Below are 12,325 nucleotides of genomic sequence, written 5' to 3'. Positions count from 1 at the left end.
GCTCAGTGGTAGAGCGCTTGCCTAGCAAGAGTAAGGCCCTGGGTTCGGTCCCCAGCTCCGAAAAAAAGAAAAAAGAAAAAAAAAATCAAGGTGATCAACAGATACCGACGACTGACATGGAAAAGTTAATAGATCGCCATAAAAACAGAGTAAGTGCGATGTAAACAATAAAACAGATGGATGGAGAGATGGCTCAGCGGTTAAGAGCACTGACCGCTCTCCCAGAGGTCCTGAGTTCAAATCCCAGCAACCACATGGTGGCTCACAACCATCTGTAATGAGACCTGATGCCCTCTTCTGGTGTGTCTGAAGACAGCTACAGTGTACTCACATGCGTTAAATAAATAAATTTAAAAAAAAAAGAAAACAATAAAGCAGAAATTAAGACGAGGGACACAGAAGGACAAGGGAGATAAAACAATTAAATGTTAACAGACATAAAGTGGGAACGACGGGGTTGGGGATTTAGCTCTGTGGTAGAGTGCTTGCCTAGCAAATGCAAGGCCCTGGATTCAGTCCCCAGCTCTGAAAAAAGAAAAAAGAAAAAGAAAAAAAAAAAGAAAAGCGGGAACGAGATGAAGGGCAAATATAGACGACTGAAACGAAATGATGGAATAAATTTATAAAATAATAATAAAATACGAGTAAATACGAATAAATGGCAAACTGACTTTAATAAATGTTTAAATCAAGGTGAATGACAAATACAATTTAGACAAAAAGGTTTTGAAAATGAAAAGAAATAGAAAGCATATATGAATCAATACTAAGACTGAAGTCACAATGGCCTTGAAGTGACACGGACGACAACGTGAAAAACATAAATGAAATAATTTCGACAGCCACGGACATTCACATGGTGTGTTGGGAAACACCGCAGTCTTTATTTGGCGAGTAAAAACGCCTCGGGGAACTCTGTACATAGGAGGCTGGGAGCATGAATTCATCTATCTATCTATCTATCTATCTATCTATCTATCTATCTATCTATCTATCTATCTATTTTTTATTTTTCTCTCTCTCCTTACATCTTCCCACCATACCATACGTTTCTCCTTATACAAATCCATAGATTTATATATGTTCTTAATTTCATTTTTTTCCTCTGCCACACAGCCCACCACACAGAACCTCTAGATCTCGGGATCCCCTTCTGCCAGCACCAGTGGCAAGGGCACAGCTCCCCAGAGAATTAACTCGATCCGAACATAAGCGCGACAAGAAATTAAAAGTTAAATCGGAAGTGAAACTGAAAATGAAATTTTGCCGAAAATAAAATAAAATGAAAGGTATAAGTTTTGTGACAATCAAATCATAAATCCCAATTGGGCAAAAAATAAAATTACAAAGTCAAAATTTTGTCCAGTCCACTGTGCTCCTGTGGAATCCCTCCCTGGAACTTGCTCGGTAGAGTAGTCTAGTCCCAAACTCACAGAGGTCTGCCCTGCCTTTCTCTGAAACCTACAGAGCCAGTCAAAACCTACAATCCTTTGTTGTTTGTTTGGCAGTTTGGCAGTTTGTTTGTTCCTGGACAAAATGTGGGCTCTCTCTGATTCCTATATGTCTGCATGCCAGAAGAGGGCACCAGAACATAAGAGGACACACCACACAGCTCCTGAGAATCCAGAGGGTTTTTTTTTGTTTTGTTTGTTTTGTTTGTTTTTTTCTCCTTTTCTTTTTTTCCGGAGCTGGGGACCTTGCTCTTCCCAGGGCCTTGCGGCTGCTAGGCAAGCGCTCTACCACTGAGCTAAATCCCCAACCCCGAGAATCCAGGTTTTTGACCAAAACAAAAAACAACAACAGGGGCTGGAGAGATGGCTCAGCGGTTAAGAGCACTGACTGCTCTTCCAGACGTCCTGAGTTCAATTGCCAGCAACCACATGGTGGCTCACAACCATCTGTAATGAGATCTGATTGATCTCTTCTGGTGTGTCTGAAGATAACTGCAGCATACTCAGATAAATAAAAAACAAATCTAAAAAAATTAAAAACAACAACAAAAAACACAAAAACAAACAAACAAACAAAACCCCAAAACTAACAACCTAGAGGGTAGATATCTGCCTGCCCAGGTCTTCTAGTGCTATTTAAGGCTTCCTGTAGATAATAAAGCTTGTGTATCTTTTATCCAGGAACAGAATCATCAAGGCAGGGTAGGAGAGAAGCCCTGTTTGGGATTAAACGTTTCTACAACGTAACAGGAGGAGGCGGAGGGAGAGGGGCTCCTCAGACATAAATCTAAAATAGTACAATGGATCATTTTGAAGGCGTGTGGGTGAGGGTGACTGGAGACAGAGTTTTTCTCTGAGTGAGTGGAACTCACTGTCCCTGAGCTCAGCCTGTGATGAGAGAGAGAGAGAGAGAGAGAGAGAGAGAGAGAGAGAGATCGAATTTTCTGTGTCTCTCTGTCTCTGTCTGTCTGTCTCTCTCTCTCTGTGTCTGTCTCTCTCTGTCTCCCTGTCTCTGTCTCTCTCTCCTCTCTCTGTCTCTCTGTCTCTCTCTGTCTCTGTCTCTCCCCTCCCCCATGCGTGTGTTTGTGTGTTCAACCGAGGAGGCAATGGCAGATAAATGTCTGCCCCTCCTCTGTAAGCCAGGCCACTCCATTACTGCCTTTCCTTTTTCTTAGTTTGTTTGGTTTATTCCAAGTTAATTGTATCTGTTTCTTTATTTTCCTCCTCATTTCTTTAGTTGAGTCAGGGGTCTTTGCACAAAAGCCCTGGAAATCAGTACCTGGATCAGGTCTGCAGCCTGCTCACAGAGTTCTACCCACCTTCACCTCTCAAGTGATGCAATCAAAGACATGCAGCACCACACCTGGCTTCTTTTCACATGTACATTTACTTTAGTTCCAATGCTCATTCAGGTCTGAGAGACGGGGGAGGGAAGGAGGGAAGAGAGACAGAGAGTGACAGAGAAACAGTTGACCGAGAGGGAGAATTGTAGGTTAATTATTGTTCCGTCTCCTCAATCACGGTCTACTGGTCGCCATCGTGGCAACCATGCCCCGCAACCCTACCTTCGGTAAGATCAAGCATAATGGCGGCAACCATATAATTCCTGCTTAGTCGCACTGAACACTCCGGTCATCACTACCTGTGGAGAATTGTAAGGGGGCTCCTCTGGTCTAGAGAGTAGTACCCTTGAATGAAATGAGGATCACAGCAAGCATTATTTGTTTTGAGATATAAGATGTGGAAAGAACTATATGTGTGGATTTACAGACAGACAGACAGACAGACAGACAGACAGACAGACAGAGAGGACAGGACAGGACAGGACAGGACAGGACAGGACAGGACAGGAGAAAAAAACAAGAACACAAACAAAAACTCAAAATGGAAGTCCGGTTCCAAATAGTCTCTGTCTGCCCTGTCGCTCTAGTGTTGGTGGTCCAGGTTATAAAAGTGGGTGCGGGAAGTGCTGCTGGGTGTTCAGTTCAGGTCCAAGATTATTGCGGGTAACTAGACAACAAAGAAAGCAGTTAGACTGACTCCTACAGTGTTCGGTTTCTGAGGTGTTATCACACAGAAGAGCCTAACAGAATATGTAATGAATTCTGGCAGCAACAGCAGAAACAACCAATGAGAAAGTGTCCTTATAATACTAGCAACTGCAACAAAATGGCAGACTAGCCAGCTAACAGTTCCCTAGCCATTAACTCATCTGACATAGGCCTTCTTCACGTTGCATCTAGATAGGTCTTCCTGTCTTCCTCTCCAGTGTGTGTGTGTGTGTGTGTGTGTGTGTGTGTGTGTGTGTGTGTGTGTGTAAAGAGAGAGAGAGGGGGGGGGAGAGAGAGAGAGAGCTTTAGAGAGAGAGAGCTTTAGAGAGAGAGAGAGCTTTAAAATCAGCACTCAAGCCTTTTCTCTTCCTATCCCTATCCCAACCCCCCCCCCAAACCAGCAGCAAAGCCACCAGCACTCGAGAGACAGAGGAAGATGAAATCTCTAGTCTGAGAAACAAGAGGAGGTAGATAAACATACCCCCTCTCTCCTTCATAATTTGTTAAAGTGTTCCCTTTGTGTTGTGTGGACTCTACTGTATTAAGCAAGTTTCACATCGTACTATCTCCAAAGAGGAGTCAACAGTCTTTGGCGTGCAGGCAGTTGTTGCCTGCTTTAAATATTTTTTGGTGTGTTTGTTTGTTTGTTTGTTTGTTTGTTTGTTTGTTTGTTTGTTTCAAACCGAGGGCCTGCCTGCGTTCAACAGATCCAAACCCAGTTCTCAGAGGGGAAAATGGAGTCAAGTCCGAAGTCACTGGCATTTAGGTCATCGGCCATTGACAGTCATAGGAGATGGGAATATCGTCCTTTCTCCAATGGAGACTCACCTGGGTATGCATCAACCACATCTAAGGGCAGGCCTGGGTTAGTACGGGGTGGTGGATGGGGAGGAAGGATCTGGAAAGAGCTTTGCGATGGGAAACTATGATCAGAATGTTGCACAGAAAACAAAATTTGTACTTAAAAAAAAAAAAAGGCTCCCGATATCATTCAAAAATGAAAGGAAATAAAAACCGACATCAGAACTTTACTAACTGCAAATGCTCCATCTCCCTGTATCCAACCACTCCACTCCCAGATAGGTAGATGATAGTTTGCACTTCTGTCCCAGTTGGGCTGTCGAGGTTAAGGGAAGGGGAACCACCTCTGTGGTTATGTGATCCACACACGAAAAAAATAAAAGGAGCGGATAAACGTGCCTGGCATTTTAAGATGCTCAATTTCTTTGCAAGCTTCATTTTGTTTCATTCTTTTAAAGGTTTACTTATTTATTTTCACTTACATTGAGTACACTAAAGCCCTTTTCACATACACAGGGCAGTAGAGTGCATGGGATATCCCTTTGCAGAGGGTTGTGAGCCACCATGTGGTTTCTGTGGAATCGAACCCAGGACCTCTGGAAGAGCAGAGCGGTGAGTGCTCTTAACCTCGGAGCCATCTCTCCAGCCCTTGACAGCTTTATTTAACTAAACATTAAACATGAATCAGAAACGCCAAACCCTGTACATATATGGTCCAGATTCACCCTTACTTAGAAATCCCCGAGCTGGCAGGGCGAGGCTGGGAATTGAGAGTGAGCAAAAAGGGAGTCTGCCTCTTTCCCCCAGGGTGTGCTATCAACTCCATTACCATTTCCAAACAGCTGGTGTGAGTCTAACTAAGGTTTCCTTCAGTCAGACATTTGCCAGGAGCCGGAGCCCTGGGGAAGCGAGAGCGATGATCAGACATCATTTCACAGTGAAATCATCACTCGCTGATTTCAGGCAGAAAACTTTAGAAAACTCTAAACTCTAAAGAGGCACTGAAGCGTGCTAGGGCAGCAGCAGTACTTCCCCGACTGACCTTCAGGAACCTGCATATTCTCCAGCCCCGCCCCACCCCACCCCCTCTCAGCTAGCTCCTGTCCACCCCCCCCTCCCCCCACATACAGGGAGGAGGCCTTGTGTGGGGGGGGGCGGCGGGGAGATGCAACTCTCTGCTTTTTTTTCCTTTTCTTTTTCTTTTCTTTCTTTCTTTCTTTCTTTCTTTCTTTCTTTCTTTTTTTTTTCTTTTTTTTTTTTTCTTTTTTCCGTAGCTGGGGACCGAACCCAGGGCCTTGCGCTGCAAGCGCTCTACCACTGAGCTAAATCCCCAACACCCGCAACTCCTCTTGAGAGATAGTTCGGGTCTCCCAAACAAATACATAACTAGAAACTTCATTTGTTTACTTTATTTCATCGAGCATACCATGGAAGAGGGAAAAGGAACAGGGAAGCTAGGCTAACTGTCGAGCTCCTCCTTTCGTTTTGTTTCAAAAAGGAAAGGAAAAGCCAAAAACCTCTCTTTGGTGAAAGGAACAGAATGGTGAAAGTTGAAACATCGGCTCGCCACTTAATACTTTGGCTTTTAATAAAAGGACAACAGATCTCCCTCCTATTTGGTTAAAAAAAAAAAAAGGAATTAAAACACCACAAAAACGTGCTGTCAGCCAGATTCCCTTTAAACCTCCGTTATACAGGAAGACGGGTTTTTTTTAAGCATCATTTTAAATATATAAATATGTATTTGTGTGTGTGTGTGTGTGTGTGTGTGTGTGTGTGTGTCCGTCCGTCCGTCCGTCAGTCAGTCAGTCAGTCAGTCAGTCAGTCAGTCAGTCAGTCAGTGTCTTCTGTATGGAGAGGATGTGCTGACTCTGAAGCTATGATCTAGACACTTTCTAGATCACAGTTAAAAAGTTTTTAATAACTGTGTGAAGGAGACAGGTAGGGGTGTGTGTGTGTGTGTGTGTGTGTGTGTGTGTGTGTGTGTGTGTGCATGCATGCATGTGGGGGAGGGGAGGCTTTGATATCAGCACTCAAGCTTTTTACTTCCTATCCCAATCTCCCCAAACTACCATCAAAGCAGCACTAGGGAGGCAGAGAAAGGTGAATCTGAGAGTTTCAGTCCTTCCCGCCCTACAGACGAATACAGAGAAACCCAGTCTGAGAAACTAGGGGAGGGGGGGGGGAGAGAAAGAGAGAGAGAGAGAGAGAGAGAGAGAGAGAGAGAGAGAGAGAGAGATCAAATTCTCTTGTGTCTGTCTCTGTTTTTCTCTATCTCTCTCTCTCTCTCTCTCTCTCTCTCTCTCTCTCGTTGTGTGTGTGTGTGTGTGTGTGTGTGTGTTTGTTTGTTTGTTTCAAAACCCAGAGCCTGTCTGTAACAGATCTAAACACAGTTCTTGAAGGGGAAAATGGAAACAATCTCATAGTCTCTGGCAATGAAGTCATCTCCCATTGAAAACCACAGGAGAGGGGAATATTGTCCTCAACTAGGCATATATCAACCAGTATTTCAGGCAGACCTTCAGGGAGGTGCAGATTCACCAGCCCTACTCCTCCCCTCCCCCCAGCATCCCTGCTCATCTCCTGTCCACCATTTGTTGATTCATTGTTGCTGTTGCTGTTGCTGCTGCTGTTGTTGTTGTTGTTGTTGTTGTTGTTGTTGTTGTTGTTGTTGTTGTTGTTCCTGGTGTGAAGAACACTGTGAGGTAGCCTTCCTCTAATAAACCCTCTGGTCTTTAGGATCCTTCACCCACTCACTCTCTGCCAGACTGAGTTCACAGCAGAAAACGCGTTTTTGAGAGAAACATGTTCCTGGTCCTGTGTGCCCATATTGAGGGAGGCATGAGAAAGGGATAACAAGGAAGGAGACCCGGCAGTGGTAGGGGGCTGGGATGGGGTCGGGGGTGGGTGTCCTAGCTTGCTAATCCAACTGACCCACTTGCTGTGTAAATAAATATTTTGCATTCTGTGTCCCTTGTTTGATTTCTCACTAAATTCCAGATTGTCAATCTCCCTGTGTCGATTGCACAAGAACCCAAATGGGGATGCTGGGTGGTGAGCTGATTCCTCCCTAGAACACCTGTGCACTCTCTCATAGTCTCTAAGCTCCTTGCTGGACTCTTTTGGGCTTGGACCTGGCTGTCTGTAAGCCAGGAAGGAAGGAAGGAAGGGAGGGAGGGAGGGAGGGAGGGAGGGAGGGAGGGAACAGGCCTCAGTTGAGAATCCCAATTTTCTAGTTCACTGCATCTGATGGCTGGCTGACCCTTCCAGGTGAATTGTATTTTTTTTTTCCTTTTCACTCCTTTATTTGAGTCAGGGGTGTCTGCACATAGACCTGAAATCAGTACCTAGATCAGGCCTGCCTGCCTGCCTGCCTGCCTGCCTGCCTGCCTGCCTGCCTGCCTGCCTTCCTCTATCTCACAGAGACACAGTTCTAAACACCTCTGCCTCTTGAATGATGGAAATAAAGACATGCACGAACACCTGGCTTCCTTTCATTGTACATTTAGCCTAATTTCAGTTTTATTCATGTCTGGGAGGGAGACTTGCTTGTGTGCTGTAGTTCAATTCCTTTCACTGTGTGGTTTCCCCACCACCTTGGCCACCATGCCACGTGGAAGAGAAGAAGAGATGAACCATATTGTTGGCACCCATATAACAAACACTTGGTTGCTTCCTCTGAGCCCTCTGAGCTTACATCTCTGTATTTTAAAGTGGTTTTGTTTTGTTTTTTATTGCTGTCAAAACTCTCTCTCTCTCTCTCTCTCTCTCTCTCTCTCTCTCTATCTATCTATCTATCTATATGTGTGTGTGTGTGTGTGTGTGTGTGTGTGTGTGTGTGTGTGTGTGTATTTTTTTTCTTCCCCCAGAGCTGAGGACTGAACCCAGGTCCTTGAGCTTGCTAGGCAAGGACTCTACCACTGAGCTAAAACCCCAACCCCTATCTCTGTGTTTTAAAAAGTAGACTCTGGAGCAATACCGGGCAGGTCTCCAAGGCGGGTCCTTCGCTTTATTTTATTCTTTTTGTTTTTAATTGTTAAAGATTTGTTTGTTTGTTTGTTTGTTTTATGTCTATTCGAGTACCCTGTAGGTGTCTTCAGACACCCCAGAAGAGGGCATGATTGACAATTACAGATGGTGGCCGCCATGTGTTGGCTGGGTATTGAACTCAGGACCGCTGTAAGAGCAATCAGTGCTCTTAACGACGGTGCCATCTCTCCATCCACCTACTTTATTTTATTCTCTATGCTCTCTTGTGCGAGTCAAGGTCAAGCAGGCAAGAAACACCCAAACAGATTGGTCCATCACCACTTTCTGAATTCTTTTTGTTGTTGATGTCAGGGATGTAAAGCAAGTTTACCCATGAAGAATTGTAAGGGAGTCCTTCTGATTTAGAGAATAGCAGCCTTGAAATGAAATGAGAATCACAACAAGCATTTGTCTTATTGTTTTTGTTTTTTTCTTCCTTTTCTTCGGAGCTGAGGACCGAACCCGGGGCCTTGTGCTTCCTAGGCAAGCGGTCTACCACTGAGCTAAATCCCCAACCCCTACATTTGTCTTAAAGTCTGAAAAACACAAAACAAAACAAAACAAAACAAAACAAAACAACAACAACAACAACAACAACAACAACAACAACCAAGAACAAACCATGAGACCGCAGAAATCCTCAGGCGGAGGAGTAAGGAGCTAGTTTTTATTGGTTAGGGTATTATTTGGTCGGGTGGGGGTAGGGGTGGGGTGGGGGTGGGGGTGGGGGTGTTGTCCTTCCTACACCTCTCTTGCATGAATGAGCTGAACATTACTTAAGCTTGTGTCCAAAACTGTCCATTTTTTAGATTGATCCCAGGAGGGAGGGAGCGAGCCGGGGATACAGCACACCCTCTCTGGCCTCAGAGGTCCAGGTTCCCTGGCAGGGCCCGAAGGGACTCCTGGGGGAAAAAAAATAAAGTCTCCGAGGCACCACCTAGCCGGTTTTATTCTTGAAGAAAAGCAAACATACATAATGGAATAAGGAAAGAAAAAAACCCTGTTTTCTATATACACAAGCAGTCGTAATTTGTTATAGTGTCCCCTTTGCGTAGTTTGGATTCGATGACTTTATTTTATCAAGCAAGTTTTAAACAGCGGTAACTCCAAAGAGGAGTCAACAGCCCCTTTAAGTGCAGTCAGTCATTGACCCTTTGGTCTGTCTGTCTGTCTGTCTGTCTGTCTGTCAAAACGAGGGAGGGCCTGCCTGCCTGCCTGCCTGCCTGCCTGCCTGCCTGCCTGCCTGCCTGCGTGCCTGCATCAGATCTAAATACAGTTCTCAGAGGGGAAGACAGAGACAAGTCAGAAGTCACTAGCACTCAATGGACGACCACCAACCTAAGGGCAGGCCTAGGGTAGAATTTGATGGACGGACGGACGGACAGACGGACGGACGGACGGATGGACAGATGGACAGAAAGGATCTAGGAGGAGCTTGGGAAAGATGAAAAGCCTCCATTTCCCAAAAGAACGAGCCCCAACAGCTGGGCTCTTCGAGATGAGTTATAAGGGGAACCACACATACAGTTTTGTATCACACATACAGTTTGTCATCATCCGTCAATACCAGGTAGACTTTTCAACGTATGTAGGTATTGTCAGGTCAGTCCTTTACTAAGCCTCATGTAAGCTCTGCAGGGTAAGCCTCAGGAATTCATCTGTGCGTCCCGCAGGGTATGCTTTTGCTTTGTTAAAGGCTAGACTTTGGTTGCTGTCTGTCTGTCTGTCTGTCTGTCTGTCTGTCTGTCTGAATGAATGAATGAATGAATGAGCGAGGGAATGAACGAATGAGGAGGGGATGCACATGCCTATGGTTTTAAGATGCTTAATTTCTTTACAAGGTTTATTTATTTAAACATTAAACATTGGGGTTGGGGATTTAGCTCAGTGGTAGAGCGCTTGCCTAGGAAGCACAAGGCCCTGGGTTCGGTCCCCAGCTCCGAAAATAAAATAAAATAAAATAAAATAAACATTAAACATTAATCGGAAATAATGGAGTCAGCAGTTAAGAGTTCTGACTGTGTTCTTCCAGAGGTCCTGAGTTCTATTCCCATGGTGGCTCACAACCCTCTGTTATGGGATCGATCTGCTGTGTGTCCGAAGACAGCTGCAGTGTGCTGTTTGTAGGGTAAAGAAAAAAATACTAAAGAAGAAAAAAAAAAGAGAGAGAAAAAGTTAGAAGCACCAAGTCAAGTCATGTAAATATTGCCCACATTCGGATTTAGACATGCCTGAGCTGTCAGGGCGAGGCTGGGTGAGAGCGAATCAGTGAACGATCGGACTCTTCCTCTCTCTGTGAGGGTGTGTCATGAACTCTATTACCATTTCCAAAGAGTTAGGTATGCTGGAGCGAAGTGGACCGGAAAGCCAAGGGAGGAGAGGTATGCCTACACGAGTCCACCACCCTGCCCCCCCCCCAGGGAGACATCCTCGAGTGGTGGGGGGAGGGGCGAAGGTGTGGAGGGATAACTCAACAAATAAATCCCAACAAATAAATTACTAGAGACTTGATTCATTGATTTACTTTAAATTTATTGAGTGTATCGGGAAAGAGGGAAAATGGGTCAAGGAGGGAGGGAGGGAGGGAGGGAGGGAGGGAGGGAGGGAGGGAGGGAGGGAGGGAGGGAGAGAGGGATATCTTTTTCCTCCAAATCGGCTGGTATGTAGTCTCAGTGCGTCAGAAAAGACTGCTCTGGCCTCCTTTCTGATTACCCCAAGGCAGTCTGGTCACCGTGCTGTAATAGAAAGGGAAACCACAGTCAAGTCATGGGAGCGAGCGAGCAAGCAAGCAAGCAAAAATCATAAACAAAAGCAAAAACACGTCTGTTAAGTTGAGCAGAGCAGAGCAGAGCAGAGCAGAGTAGGGCAAAGCAATACAAGGTCACATTCCACAAAGGCTGATATAGTCTGCCATCTTGGTCTACAGAGTGAAAAGTAGAAGGAGAAAATGAATATCGCTTTGTGTGTCACAAAGTTTTTAAGTTGTAAGGAACATTGCAGGGCTAAACCTTCAAATCCTCAAACCACCCAACCCAAGCTTTCCTCCTCCCTCTCCTCCTCCTCCTCCTCCTCCTCACCCCCCATTGCCCCCCCCCCGTGTGGTGTGTGTGTGTGTGTGTGTGTGTGTGTGTGTGTGTGTGTGTGTTTGCGCACGAGCTCAGGCACGCATTTCTTTCACTGCACAACCATCATTGGAGGACGTTTAAATAAACACGAATGAATCAGACAGGCAGACAGACAGGGGCCCACATGGATCCCTACAACTTCGGTGGTGGTGGTGGTGGTGGTGGTGGTGGTGGTGGTGGTGGTGGTGGTGGTGGTGGTGGTGGTACACACCGATTTGTTGACCTCTTTCTTTAAAGAAAGGACAAGAAACAAAGAGAAATAAAAATGAAGGAATATAGACCTAGCCAAATATTATTTTATTCCTCCTTCATGGAGCGACAAGAAGATTTTATTCATCAACCTTCGTCTAGAATAAGAAAGTAATTGCAAAATGAAATCGAGCCATCTTACTGTAATAAGATGTTATCGAGAGAAAGGGGAATTGGATACTGGATCCATTGCTGCCCCCCCCCACACACAAATTGGAAAGAAAAGCAACTCCCCAGATCGCTCAACTAACGAGGCTTATTTAAAACTGGAAAAAGAGGGCTGGAGAGATGTCTCAGCGGTTAAGAGCCCTGGCCGCTCCTCCAGAGGTCCTGAGTTTTCAATCCCCAGCAAGCACATGGTGGCTCCCAACCATCGGTAATGGGATGAGGCCTTCTGGTGTGTCTGAAGATAGTTACAGTGTACTCATAGTCACAAAATAAATAATTCTGGAAAAGAAGAGGAAATAACTTTTAAAAAAGAAAGGAGGCTGACTGGTCGATCTTCCTTCCTCCCTCCCTCCCTCCCTTCCTTCCCTCCTCCCTCCCTCCCTCCCTCAGGTTCGTACCTAGGAACTCATGCACACACAGCCACACCCCCCCACACACACACATATATTTA

Source organism: Rattus norvegicus, unplaced genomic scaffold (genome assembly GCF_021556685.1).
Source record: "Rattus norvegicus strain SHRSP/BbbUtx unplaced genomic scaffold, alternate assembly SHRSP_T2T unassigned-0000113, whole genome shotgun sequence".
Taxonomy (NCBI): domain Eukaryota; kingdom Metazoa; phylum Chordata; class Mammalia; order Rodentia; family Muridae; genus Rattus; species Rattus norvegicus.
The sequence above is the reverse complement of the archived record's forward strand: the minus strand, read 5'-3'. Positions refer to the sequence as shown.